General features: G+C 33.9%; 1 protein-coding gene across 1 annotated transcript in view; it reads right to left on the bottom strand.

The window, feature by feature from the left end:
- The window catches only part of ZNF475 (zinc finger protein 475), a 77,174-nt gene extending 66,813 nt beyond the window's left edge, over positions 1–10,361 (bottom strand). Inside the window, exon 1 of the mRNA XM_039848537.1 lies at positions 10,147–10,361. The gene's annotated coding sequence lies outside the window, so the exon portion shown is untranslated. The remainder of the gene's footprint in view (positions 1–10,146) is intronic.
- Between the last annotated feature and the right edge of the window lie 3,321 nt (positions 10,362–13,682).

The raw sequence follows: 13,682 nt of genomic DNA, 5'->3' as shown, positions 1-13,682 counted from the left end.
TCATTACCTCCCCACCTAGTGCAACTCTTCATGACTCCCTAAGATACAGGGTGTGCCTATGAGTGTATGACCTAATAGCCAGAATATGAAGGAAACCATAATTCTGTTGGTCTATTTACATTGAAAAATTGGCCATGCAACAAAAGTCTCATACTTATGTTTAGAAGAAGTTATATTTCAAAGGGATTTTCTGCTTTCCTCTAGAATGACTACTGTGGACAGGGCTGGGACTAGGAAAATTTATGAATAGGGCATGACTTGGAGCCATTTCATCATTTTGGGGGGTAATATCTTCTTTCCCTTCTCTACCACTGCTTTCCAACTCTTCCACAAGTCTAATACCCACATCTAAGTTTTCACTTTCCAAGGAGAAACCCTTACTAGGGACTGTTTCTATCTCAAAATTCACAATAAAAATTTAATTCTATTGTGATCCATTCTTTAAGGACATAGCTCTTTGGTAACCAATATGAAAAAAAATAACTTTTTATTAAGTGTTCATGGCCGAAAGGAATAGAATATGTAATCCTTTCCACTAATAAATTTACAAATTAACAAAGGATTTCAATGCCTTAAGCCAAAGGAATTTCAGTCTTCGGGAAAAGAATTATGGGTCATCTCTTTGAACAGAGCCTCCTTTGGGGTTTTCCCTCAAATCAATCCATAAACCTTGAAACGATAGTTATAAACATAAATAATACCTTTTAAAAAAAATTCTCCTGCTATTAAAATAATCTAAATGATACCATCTGATACTGGCAAGGTTGCAGTTTAACTGGCCCTCTAATACATCGCCTTGTATTGGAACAGGAATACTTTTGTTGGAAAAAAAGTCTGGATTATCAACTCGATAGATAAATCAAGGATTAAATCTTATTGTTGATGAATGTTAAACAAATGCAAAAGAAACATTCAAATATTCCTACACATGATCCCCTCTCCAAGCACACAACTTTCCTTTAGTTTTTTATGCACCACGTGTGCTTCCTTGCTTCGTGGTTCACATGCTGTTAACAGTATCTGAAGTGCCCTTTATCATCTTTTCCTATCCCACCCTATGACTTTGTTATTTCTTTATTCTTTAGGGTTTATTTAAATGTTACTTCTTCTAAGAGGCCCTACAAGGCTCTGGAATTTGATGCTTGAGACCCATCTAAGAAGACATCTATTTCCCCATTCAAAGTACTGGACACTGTTGTAGACTGATCTGTATAACTCATAATAAGAAAAGCTTCACCAAGACAGGCATGGTGGCTTTCTTGGCCACTGTTGCCTTCTTAGTATGTCAGGAATAGTACTTGGCAAAGTTAGTGCTCATAAAGGATATTTTGAGTAAATTAATATATTTAACATTGCAGAAAATTGTCTTTTCCTAATATACTAATTGGTCATACCCTTGCTTGATATTAGGGTTAAAAATTTAACTATCTCGGTAAAGCAATAATAAATAGATATAGATAGATATATTTCATTAGAGATAGATCTAGACAGATTAATATATTAAAAATAGATAAGTGATCCCACTATTAGGTAAAATAAAATATGTAAAATGTTATAAGCACAAAGATGCTCCTAGGAGTATAATTCATCAAACTTAAATATCAGATGTACTCCAAATGTTTATCAGTGAGCAGTTATTTAAATAAATTATGGTGTGACACCTGAATGGAATAATATGTAGCCACTGAAATGATGGTTATAAAAAAAGGGGGTCGAAGAGACTGTATCATAACATGGAAACATATTATAATAAAATGTTAACTGATTACAAAGAAAAATACTATATTGTATGGACATCATTATTCTAATCATGCATATGAAAAGAAATAACTTAATGACTGCATTACAGTGGTGCATTGTGGGTTATTTTTTCCTTTAGTCCATTTTTTAATTCATGTGATTGTTACTTTTATAACTAAAGTATGTAATAAAGATATTTGTGACTTTAAAAGCCAATTATTATACATTATGAGTAACAAAATAAGAGTCTGACTAAACAAAACAAAAAACTGTTTACAATATTGTATGATTGAGAAAGTTTAGAAGATACAAAGGTAGAGGGTTTTATTTAGTGTGATGAATTAACAGGCAATAAATTGCCAGTCCAACAAATGTTCCTTTTGCAGAGCTCTTTTTAGCTAACAGAATGAAGACAGCTGTGTTGCTTCCCACGCAGGGAGGAAGGCACACCTGGAAGGTGGCAAAGCTAATCACAACAGGAAGTGTCCCAGCACGTACCATTCTTCTCTGCTCTTTGTAAACAGAAATGCTAAATTTTTATGTGAAACACCTGAATGATTGGGTGCCAAATGCAGAAGAAAGTAAAGGTAGACCAAGCAAATAGCTAAACAAGGGAGTGTTTCAGAAAGGAAATATGTCAGGCCTTGGCTTAAAAGTAAACAGTTTTTTGTTTTGTTTTGTTTTGTTTGCAAAGGGAATGTTCACAGTATCTACCAAATGCACATTCAGTCACAAAAACAAACCCCATCTGTTTAAGATTAACATTGGTAATAAACATTTTAAAGGAAAGAATGTAGAAAGCAAATATATATTGTAAAACAAAATGTACACTCTTGGGATAAGTAAAACTTTCTTTAAAAGAATCGCAATGCTCCAGAGCTTATACTTTATACCGAAAGAAATAACAATTAGCTGCACTGACACTACATTAGCAAAAGCACATTCAGTTTGTCGAGAGAGAATATTAGGGTGAAAATCAAGCACATGATCCTATTGTATAGAATGCCAAACTTCCATACAGGCAACTGACTATACACATGTATACATATATGTGTATGTACAATTATACGTATATACACATATACATATACATGTATGTATATAAATATATATGTTTTTAACTGGAGTGTAGCCTAAAAATTAGAAACACAAATTATGTATTTTAAAACCATTACTTAGATATATTAAATTGTTTGGCTACTCTAAGTTACTTGTCAGGTACTTTAACACGGAACCATAATTTACTAATTTATATATGGACACTAGCATTAAATGAATGTATAAGCATATGTTAAAAAAAAGTATTTAAAAGAGTAAGGTTGGGGCCAGAGAATCCTAAAGTTTAAATTGAAGGTCATTTTTTCTCTTTTTTAAAATTTTTTTATGGCTAAGTTTCATACACATGGACACAGATCACATTAGACATTTAATAAGTGGAAAGAAAGAAAAAACTATTCCTGTCTTTATATTTGTTTTTTTCTTTTTAAAACTATTCCTGTTTCTTCATATCTGTGTTGAGAAACACACTTTAATAAGTCTGTCCAGTTTGGAAAAAGTGGCCTCTTGGGCAATGTTGGATGGTCTGGAGCTGTGCTATCCAATATAATAACCACTAGCCATATGTAGCTATCGAATGTAAATACAAATTAATTAAAATTAAGTATGATGTTTAATTCAAGTGCTCAGTAGTCACATGTGACTACCATATTGCATAATGTAGGTCGTAGAACATCTCCATCATCATAGAAAGTTCTATGGGATAGCACTGGTCTGGGGTGAGTCTGAGAAAGGAACTACGTTACAGGAATCTTGAGTTTGGGAGCCAGTGAAACTTTAAAGGAAGGGCAAGGAGATATGAAAGGTGAGTGTGAAAGCCGCAGTGTGGGGAGAGGCTGGGTCCTTATTAGAAAAGAGAGTCCCCTTGATTATAGAAATGTCTGGGGTATTTTTATGAACACAAATACCTAATATTCAGCGTGAAGTGCTCCACCCATCCTACCCAAACCCGTTGTTCCAAATATTCAGGAAATTTTTCTCCACACGGCCCTGGGTCAGTGGTATTTAGGGAGGTATGAGTCAGTGTCACACAGAGTAGGTGGAATGAAGGGTGAAGATAAGAACTTCAATAGAAGTAGGAATTTAAGATCAGAGGTAGCCAAGGGGGGACAAAAAAATAACCCTCCAGTAACTCCAATCTACTCCCATGTAAAAATCCTTAGAAAGGAGCTTGCATCAAATTTTAAACTAATCAAAGCACAGGTGGCTCTAATTGAGTATAAATTTATTTCAATTTGCCAATTAACACAGGTTCTGTGTATGAAAAAAATTATAAATCAGCATTCCTTTGTCTTTATTTCCTGAAAGATAATAAATGTTTTCTTAGGCATTAAGAAGAATAAAGAACCCAAATGCATTCCTCTTTATTTATCCAGCTCAGAAAAGGCTTAAGTTAAAGAGCTGGAGATAATTTTTTTGACTTGCAAATTCCTTGATTGCTGATGAGAGACTGGTTTTGGAGACTTTCTCTTAGCTTTATTATTATTATTATTATTATTATTTTAAATCTACCAGTTTCAGAAACATGAAGAATAGAAAGGGCCTTCTTGCAGAGCCTACTTTTTGAGACAGATGTTCCGAATCAGAAATAAAATAAGGCTCCTGTCAATGAGATTTCTGGGTTGTCAATACTAGAAAGGCCTTGAGCTTCTTGGGTGGGGAGAAGAGTGATTGATTGATTGTTCTTTTGTTTTTCAAAAACCAGTGACATCCACCGTATTAAGCAGGAATTTAATGTTTATTTGTGGATTTTTAAAAAAGCCTTTTGGTTAGCCCTGCAAATAATACAGACTTCCAAAATTAAAGGAATACCAAAATAACTATGGCATTTCCTCAGTTGAACATAATGGTTTCTTCAGAGCAGATCTGCTGCATAAACACTGAACATTTTTTTTCCCTCCAGTAACATCTGTGAACAAGTTTACCACTTGAGAAAATGAAGGACTAATAACTGTGTCCAGACATGGGTGGGTACAGGTGCTTCAACACAGCTCCACAAACACATCCCAGTTCCGACAAGTGGGCCATTTTTGACTGACACCTTCAGACTTCAGTCACACTGTGTGTTTAGCCTGGGAGAAGAGCAACCCACTGGCAAGCTTGTCAGCATCATCATCTAAAGGGACTGACTTTTTACTGGCAAAGTGCATTCCCTGAACATATTGACTCTCCGAATAGAGAACATCAGCCCAACAATTTATTAAAAGCAATCGTGTGTTTCATAGGTCTAGCCAAACATTTGGTGCACGTTATACAACCCTGCAGGACCAAAAACTTCAGTCTTACTTCTTTGAAGAAAAGTTTCCCCAACTTGCCCAGATTATGATAAATCTCTGATTTCCCATGGCAACCACTCTCTGGAATGGTCATTGGACACTTAACTATGTACTGCCTTCTGAGAGGTACTTCTTCCATTTGTAATGAATAGTTATTTGAATTTTTATTCTGTTTTTAATTTCTCTCATTTAAAACTTTTGATTACCTCTAGCTACATTTCATACTTTTTGTTGGCAAAGATTGCTTTTTATATTTGTTTGCCTAACAATACTTAGTATGATAGACTATATCTAATAAGCCTTAATGTATTTTTGTTGATTTGGAAATATAATTTTTAAATTACAATTTAGAAATAAGCATATGCTCCTAGCCCCTTATAAAATCATTTTGGGTAGCAAAATGACATTTGCCTAACATTCTGGTAGTATGAGGGGAAAATAAATTAATTTTTTTAAAAATTAAAATTGGAGTCTTAATGGGGTGTAAAGAGGGAAGGCAGAACAGACAACCTATGCTTTAGAAATTCCAGAATAATCATCCGATGTACTAGTTAAAGGAAGCCTATTGAATCAATCAAGTACTTGTATGTATACTGCCTAGTTTCATCACTATTCCTCAAGATAAAAACCAGACTCTCTTCTCTGCTTCCTAAAATCCATTGTTTTGAGGCTGATTATTTTATAATAGTAATGTTCTGGTCATAGACATATAGTATTTGGATCATTCTCTTAAGTACCACTTTGTATATAATTTTAAAAATTAAAATTACAAAGTTATGGCTCACATAAACATTTAGCAATTTACTAAATTTTATGAGGTGGCTCATACATTGGCTACATCAGCTAAAGTATGTTCAATGTTTAGTAAGTCTGGTTAACAAATTTGATATTAGCAAAAGACCTCTTCTTCAAAAGACCTCTTACTTGGAAGAATGGAATCTAGAGAGAAGTGAACACAAGCTATGCTTGAATACTTTTTTAAAATGCCTGGAGTTTTGGAATTATGTTGCATATCTAATAGAAAGTTGTAAGAAGGAATAAGCTGTTCTAAGCCTTATCAACAGACAGACTAAGAGGAAATGTATAAATAAAATCTTTTTAATACCTGAATACTAACAAGGGATCTTTCTTTCTCTTCACTCTTATGAATGAGCAGCTTGGGGGGTTTTAGTAAACTAGAGTCAAGAGGCAAGTTTTGTTATAATGATGCATCAAACATGAATAAACACATGAAACCAATAGTCAAGACAGCGAACGTGTTCATCGCCTCTGAAAGTTTCCTTGTTTCCCATTATATATATCTCTCCCTTCTGCCCACCTACCTGAACCCACCATCCCTAGACAACCACTTAAAATCTTCTGACACTATAGATTAGTCTGCATTTTCTAGAATTTTATATAAATGAAATCATACAGCACCTACTCTCTTTTGTTTGCCTTCTTTCACTCAACATGAGTTTGAGATTCACTCATGCTGGTGTGTTCATCATCAGTTCAGATCTTTTCATTGCCGAGTAGTATTCCATTGTATGGATATACCAGATTTTGTTAATCCATTCATCTGTTAATGGATATTTGGGCTGTTTCCAGTTTTTGACTATTACAGACAAAGCTGCTATGAACATGTCTATAAGTGTTTGTATGGACCTACGCTTTCCCTTCTCTTAAGTAAATGCCTAGGAGTGGAAAGTCTGGATCCTATGGTAGCTATTTAACTATTTAAGAAACTCCTAAATTGCTTTCCAAAGTAGTTGATCATTTATATTGCCAACAGTAATATGTGAAAGTTAAAGTTCCTCCATATCCTTGCCAACATATGATATGATTAGTCCTTTAATTCCTGCCGTTCTAATAGGTGTGTACTGGTATCTCATTGTGGTTTTGCTTGCATTTCCATAATGACTGATGATTTTTAAAATCTATTCAGGTATTCATCTGCTATTCATTGATCTTTTTGGTGAAGAGTCTGCTAACATATTTCCCACTGAAAATTTTTGATTGTTTACTCATTATTGAATTTTGAAATTTCCTTATGTTTTTTTGGAGACAAGCCCTTTATCAGACACATGATTTACAAATAATTTCCCCAGTCTCTGACTTGTCTTAATCCTCTTAAAAGCGTCTTTTGAAGAGAAGTTTTCAACCTTCATAAAATGCAATTTATCAATTTTTTGTGTGTGTAGGTTCTTCTTTGGGTGTACATCTAAGATATCTTTGCCTAAACCAGGATTAAAAAGATTTTTCCTGTGCTTTCTTCTGGAAATTTTATAATTCTAGATTTTATATTTGAGCTAATTTTTGTATGTGGTGTGAGATATGGGTTAAAATTTGTTTGCATATGAATAGCCATTTGTTCCAGCACCATCTGTTGAAAAGAATTTCCTTTCTTCACTGAATTGTCTTTGCATTTTGTTGAAAATCAATTGACCAAATACACGTGAGTTTGTTTCTGTACTCTTGGTCCCACTGATCAAATTTTATCTTTAAACCAATATCATGTTGGTTTGTTTCAAATATGTGGCTATTTTGTTTTTTAAATTTCCATACTGATTTTCAAATTAGTCTATCAATTTCTATAAACAGCTTGTTAGGATTTATTATTATTATTATTATTATTATTATTATTATTATTATTACTATTTAGATTGAGTGGAGCCTATAGGTCAATTGGGGAAAATTAACATCTTAATAGTATCTTAAATCTTCTGACCTATGAATAAGCAATGTCTCTCCATTAATTTAGGTCTTCTTTAATTTCTCTCAACATTGTTTTATAGCTTCCAGTGTACAGTGCTTGCATACCTGTTGTCAGATTTATCCCTAAGAACATCATATTATCTAAGGATACTATTAGAAACAATATTGCTTTTATTTTTGATTGCTGATTGATTGTTGCTGGTATACAGACATGCAATTGATTTCTGAATATTGATTCGGTATCCTGAAGCCTTTTTAAACTCATAAGTTCTATTAACTTTTTATAGATTCCAATAGATTTTCTACAAAGACAATTATGTCTTCTGAGAATACAGCTTTGTTTCTTCCTTTTCATGCTGGATGCCTTTATTTTACTTGCCTTGTTGAACTGGTTAGATCTAGTATAACTGTGAATAGATATGGTGAGAGTAGATATCTTTGTCTTGTTCTTGATCTTTGGGGAAACACTCAATATTTCACTATTAAATAAGGTGTTAGCTGTTTCTTTTTTTCTTTTCTTTTATCTTTTGATCTCCTATCTCAGGTTAAAGAAGTTTTCTTCTATATCCGGTCTGCTGAGCGCTTTGGATATTTTTGTTTGCTTTGGATTTTTTTGTTTGTTTGGTTTTGTTCAGAAATGAATGTTGGATTTTGCAAATGCTTTTTCTGGCTCTACCGATCATATGTTGTTTCCTTTGTAGTCATATATTTTGTTGTTTTAATATTTCTGTCTTCTTTAGAGTTAAGTCTTTTCATGCTTCCAATTTTAGCTTCTATTTTTGCTTATTATTTATAACTTTTTGTTGTTGCTTTCAGGTATAGTACATACTTTTACTTATCACAGTCTATTGTCAAGTGATATTATACCACTTTGTATATAATTCAATGACCTTACAATATAATATTTCATTTCTTCTCTGTAGCCTTTATGCTATTGTTTTCATACATTTTTTCTTACACACTTATTATTGTTTAGTCATTATCTTTTAAATAGATTTAAATAATAATAATAAATCTTATATATGTGCTCATATATATTTGCACCATTTTGGGTGCCTTTTTTTTTTTTTTTTTTTTTTGCATATATATCCAAATATCTACTGCTATTATTTCTTTCTTTCTGAGAGACTTCTTTTAAAATTTCATTTAGTGAAGGTCTGTTGGTGAATTCTTTCAGCTTTTATATGTCTTAGAAAGTTTTTATTTTGCCTTCATTTTTTCTGAAAATGAGGTATAGAATTCTAAACTGACAGATTTTTTTCCCACTATTTTCAAGATGTTCCACTGTCTTCTCACTTGCATTATTTTATTAAGAAATCTGATGTAATTCTTAGTTTTGTACGATTAGGTTGTGATTATGTGTTTTTCATCATAATTTGTGTTATTTCGTTTGTTAAATTTCTTAGACCTACAAATTTATTTATAATTCTCACCAAATTTAGAAATTTTCAGGCATTATTTCTTCAAGTATTTTCTCTCACCTTTCAGAGACTCTAATTACATATATATTAGGCTGCTTGAAGTTTTTTCCACAGATCTTTTATGCTAACTTTATATATTATTTTTTTCTCTGTGTTTTATTTTGGATTGTTTATGTTGCTATGCCTTCAAGTTCATTAATTCTTTTCTTCTGCAATATCTAACCTACACTTCTTCTGGTTCTATCTTAGAGGGGCTGTGACAAGTATTATTTGGCATCCCAAGAAGAGGCATCAAGTGTTTCTTAATCCTTAGAGTAGAGCACCTATAAGATGAAGAAACCTTTTTCTTGCTAGTACTCACCACCTTTCAGAACATAACTTCTATATTATCATTAGGATAACCATATGCCCTAGTATGACTGGGGCATTCCTCGTTAATGCCCATTGTTTTGAGCTAATTATTAAAAATCTCCCAGTTTGAAAATAAAGTAGCCACCTATACTATTATTCTAAGAAAACTCGAGTCCCTTTACTTTCATTTACTAGTAATATTCTCAGTGTTAGGCAATATGTAAGTCATCTTATTGGCTTCATGGTGTGTGTGTGTGTAGTTGAGAGAATGCTGGCTCACCAGTGCTTCTGTCGATTTCTCTTTGGAAAAGATCTAATGATAGGGCGGTCATGTTAAATGAGGAAACACCCACCTACGGCACTGTTTTCTATATGTCTGTACTTTAATGAGCAAAGGCAACCTAGAAAAGGCTATTAAAGCTGCTTTGTGTTTGATGCTTGTGAGAGATGCATGGGGTCAGTGGGGGCAGAGGGGCATGTTATTCAATCAAGGGCCATGTTCTCCTGTTTTTCCAGTCTTAGGATGAGAGGGCTTATGCAAGTGGAATCTACCGGCTGTATCAGATATTGGATAGATCGTACCTTCTGGTATTTTTATTATTCACTTTTTCAGTTCCCCTTTAGTTCAATCAGTTTCTCAGGGAGCTTTTATTGCTATTTCTTGGATCAGAACAAGGAATGACTTTGGGCAGGTGTGTATCCAGATGGAGACAACAGGGCTTCAAGAAGGCAGGGGCTATTTCACCTGGGTAAAATATATGTAATGGGAATTGAAGAAATACTACTTAATGTGTTTTACCTCATAGTAATTCAGTTTTCTCCCTCCACTATTGCCCTTCAGCAATTAAAATGCTAGACCCAGAGATGTATTATCCCAGGGAAGGGGTAGTAGACAGATAATCCCCAGATCGAAATTGCCATTGCTCAGATTTAAGTCTAAAAGCACTCTTTTGAATCCTTTGTGAAATAATAGCATTGAAATACAGATCTTGTTGAAACAAAGTTTTAAAAGTAAATTCTACATTTCCCTTTATATATCAAGAACAAAACATGAGAGCCCAAGCATATTTATTGTAAGCCATAGGAAAGAGAGGAATAAAGATATGATGTAAGGAAGGACTCCACCCTATGGAAATAAGGAAAGATTCTTCTAAATTGTTGTGGAGGGGAGCTGAGAATGGTGAGACTTGGGCAAGTAGTCATATGTAAGTATTCTAGCTTTTCTTTCAGGGTCGATTTCCCTGGGGTTAGAGAAGAACAGATATTAAGGTTAAGGGATGATTTAAGAACACTGGAGTTAGTAGTTTATGTCTACAAAATCAGTCGGAGAGACTACATTCCTTAGCAAAGCTCCAGATCCATTTTGGTGTTGGGGCAGAATAGCAATGGCTAAGGGAGAAGCCTTGAGCTGTCTCACAAAAACCTGCACCATGCAATGAGGTGTGCATAAAGCAGGCAAAGGTTCTGGAGCTTCCCAGTGGAGCACTCATGTACAGGACTAGCAGTATAGCAGACCAAGGAGGCCTATGGCACAGGGGTCATTACACATAAATGCAATAGCTAAATCCATGATCATTGACCTGTAAATTCTAGCACAACACCACAGCACCAGTTCAGACAAGACCAGCCACAACTCAGCAGACCCAGCACGACTCTCCTGGGAATAAGGCAAGAAGAGGGAATCTCTGCAAAGGCTAGCAACAAAGAGAATGCCTTTTCCCAATGCTCCAAGGCTGCATTAGCATTTCCTTACACCCAGAGGCCAGTGTGAGCCAAAAGAGAGTGAAAATTTTGAAAGTGAAAACTAACTCTGATAAGAAATTTGAATTTTAAGAGAATAACTTGCCTTTAATTGGCAAGTGCAATTATTTTTCTGCCATCAGCAGGAATAGAGTTTCCAATGCAAGATGAGAGTTTTAAAGAACAAAAAAACTACTTTTTTTTTTTTTTGCAGATTTGAACCTAAGTGTTACTTTTCAACCCCTCTCTTCACTACACAATACATTCCTGTATGTCAGCAGTCATGCCCCACAGCATTTTACAGGGAGGGCCTGGTTCCTCAGGGTAATGTCAATCTCCCGGGAGCCAGAGCCTGGAGCATGGGGGCTACTCCCCTCTCTGAGCAAGGATGCTCTTCACCTTCTCACACTTTCTCTCACAGAGGGAGGACAAGAGAATTACTCTCGCTCTGACTCCTTTTCAAACATGAATATGTACATGACAGAGACACACAAGGAAAGTTTATACAAGTCTCTTATTCCATTCTATTAGTCTTAGAAATAATTCTAGAAAGAATTATTTATGAAAATAGAATTCATACTTAATTTTGAACTAGTAGATTCTAACTGTCACAAAAAGTAGATATCTTAATGTAATCTGGATTGACAGTTGGTCATTAATCAAAAAATCAGTTAAACACTTATTCTTAAAAAACTACACTTAGCTTTAACTTTTTAATTTCAACTTAAAAATACATATTTATTCACCATTGTGTAAATCAATGCACATTTATTCACAATATTTTGATGTACACCTAATGGTCAAATGATTAAATACATGCTGGTTCTTTTAAAAAAATAAATGACTTCATCATTCATTATCTATAATTTCTAATTTTCATTTCTTTAGGGTGGAGTGAGATTTTGAAGATACTGTAAAGAAATATGAGTGTAAAATCCTTGTAGAGTAAAATAATTCTCCCTTCTCTTAATTTTTTATAGTAATTGTCTGCATGTAATTGAATAGCAAGTTTTAGTGATGTCTCTGTCAAGTCTTTTAAAAGCTTTTACCTTAATGTTCATAGAAACAACAACTATTTTGCCTTTTTTCACTCATATTTCATTAATTCATGTAATAATTTACTCATTTAAAGAAAAAGTAAGGAAAGCTTTAAAATATGTCTGTGCTTCAGTAGAGGTTAATGCTGACCACACCAAAGATGTAAGAGTACTCTGTTTAGTGGGAAATAGCACTTCCAGCCATGGTCTACTTTGTTTAGAAATACTCAGCTCATGCCAATCATCCATTTTTGCCAGAAAATTTTATTTTTTTCATTAAAAAATGTGTTTCTTCTCAAATATTTATAGATAATTGACATACCCTCATGAATTTGTTTCAAAAGAATCCAGCGGAGGAGGAGCAGGGGCTACAAGGTCTTGATGGATAACTGCTGATGCTGGGTGGTGGGTACCTGGGGGCTCATTATAGTATTCTCTCTGCTTTTATTTACGTTTGAAATTTTCCATAATAAAAAGCCCTTTTTTCTCTTCCAGTTAGGCATATTATACTTAGGTTTCTAATTCAGTTTTAAAAAATAGAATTGAAAAGATCATTGGAACAGCATGCATCTAATTTAAATAAAAGCAATTTTAGAATAATAAGCCCTTTTGTGTAACCATTCCGATCATTACTTGTAATTTACACATGGTAGTCATTTTTAAGAAAAAATTATCTTAGGCTCGTCATCATAGAGTTAACAAATTTAGAATATTTCTCTTCATTAATTCATTTAACAAATATTAATTGAGCACCTCCTATATACCAGAAACAATATGATAAGCACTGCCGTAAATAAATAGCTTCATATTCAAAATCTTAGAGCAGGAAGTAGATACTTATCAAATCTATGCTGGGTTTTAGCTATTTTCTTGTTTGAAAGAGTAAGGCATATAGCATGCCTTATTAAAACTTTGCTTTCATATTGAATATTTTAAAATTGATTTCCATAAATAGCTTATCATCAAACTGAGATAACTCAATAAGATATTAATTAACATATAAAGAAGATAAAATATTAATTGTAGAATAGTGCAGTACAAAAATATTTACACCTTGGTGGGGAGGCTATTGTTAGGTCCGGGATTTTATTTTAACCTACTTACAAGCTAATAAATTAGCCCGCTGTCGTTTCATGAGTGCTGGCTAAACGCCCGAGACTCCCGAGTCTGAATTGCAGGACTCTGTTACTCACAGCACAAGTGCATGAGCATCACCGTGTTGACACTGGTTCTTCCTGTCCCTAAGTCCCACCAGCATGAACTCCATGCATAGAGTGGATTGCATCACAGCTACAGAACACTGAACTTGGGGAACCCACTGCTTTTTAAACAAATAGTAAGCAAGTCTGTTCTTGGTCTGAGGG

The sequence above is a fragment of the Pteropus medius genome, unplaced genomic scaffold, assembly GCF_902729225.1.
Source record: "Pteropus medius unplaced genomic scaffold, Ma_sr-lr_union100, whole genome shotgun sequence".
NCBI lineage: Eukaryota > Metazoa > Chordata > Mammalia > Chiroptera > Pteropodidae > Pteropus > Pteropus medius.
This window is presented reverse-complemented; position numbering and strand designations above follow the sequence as displayed.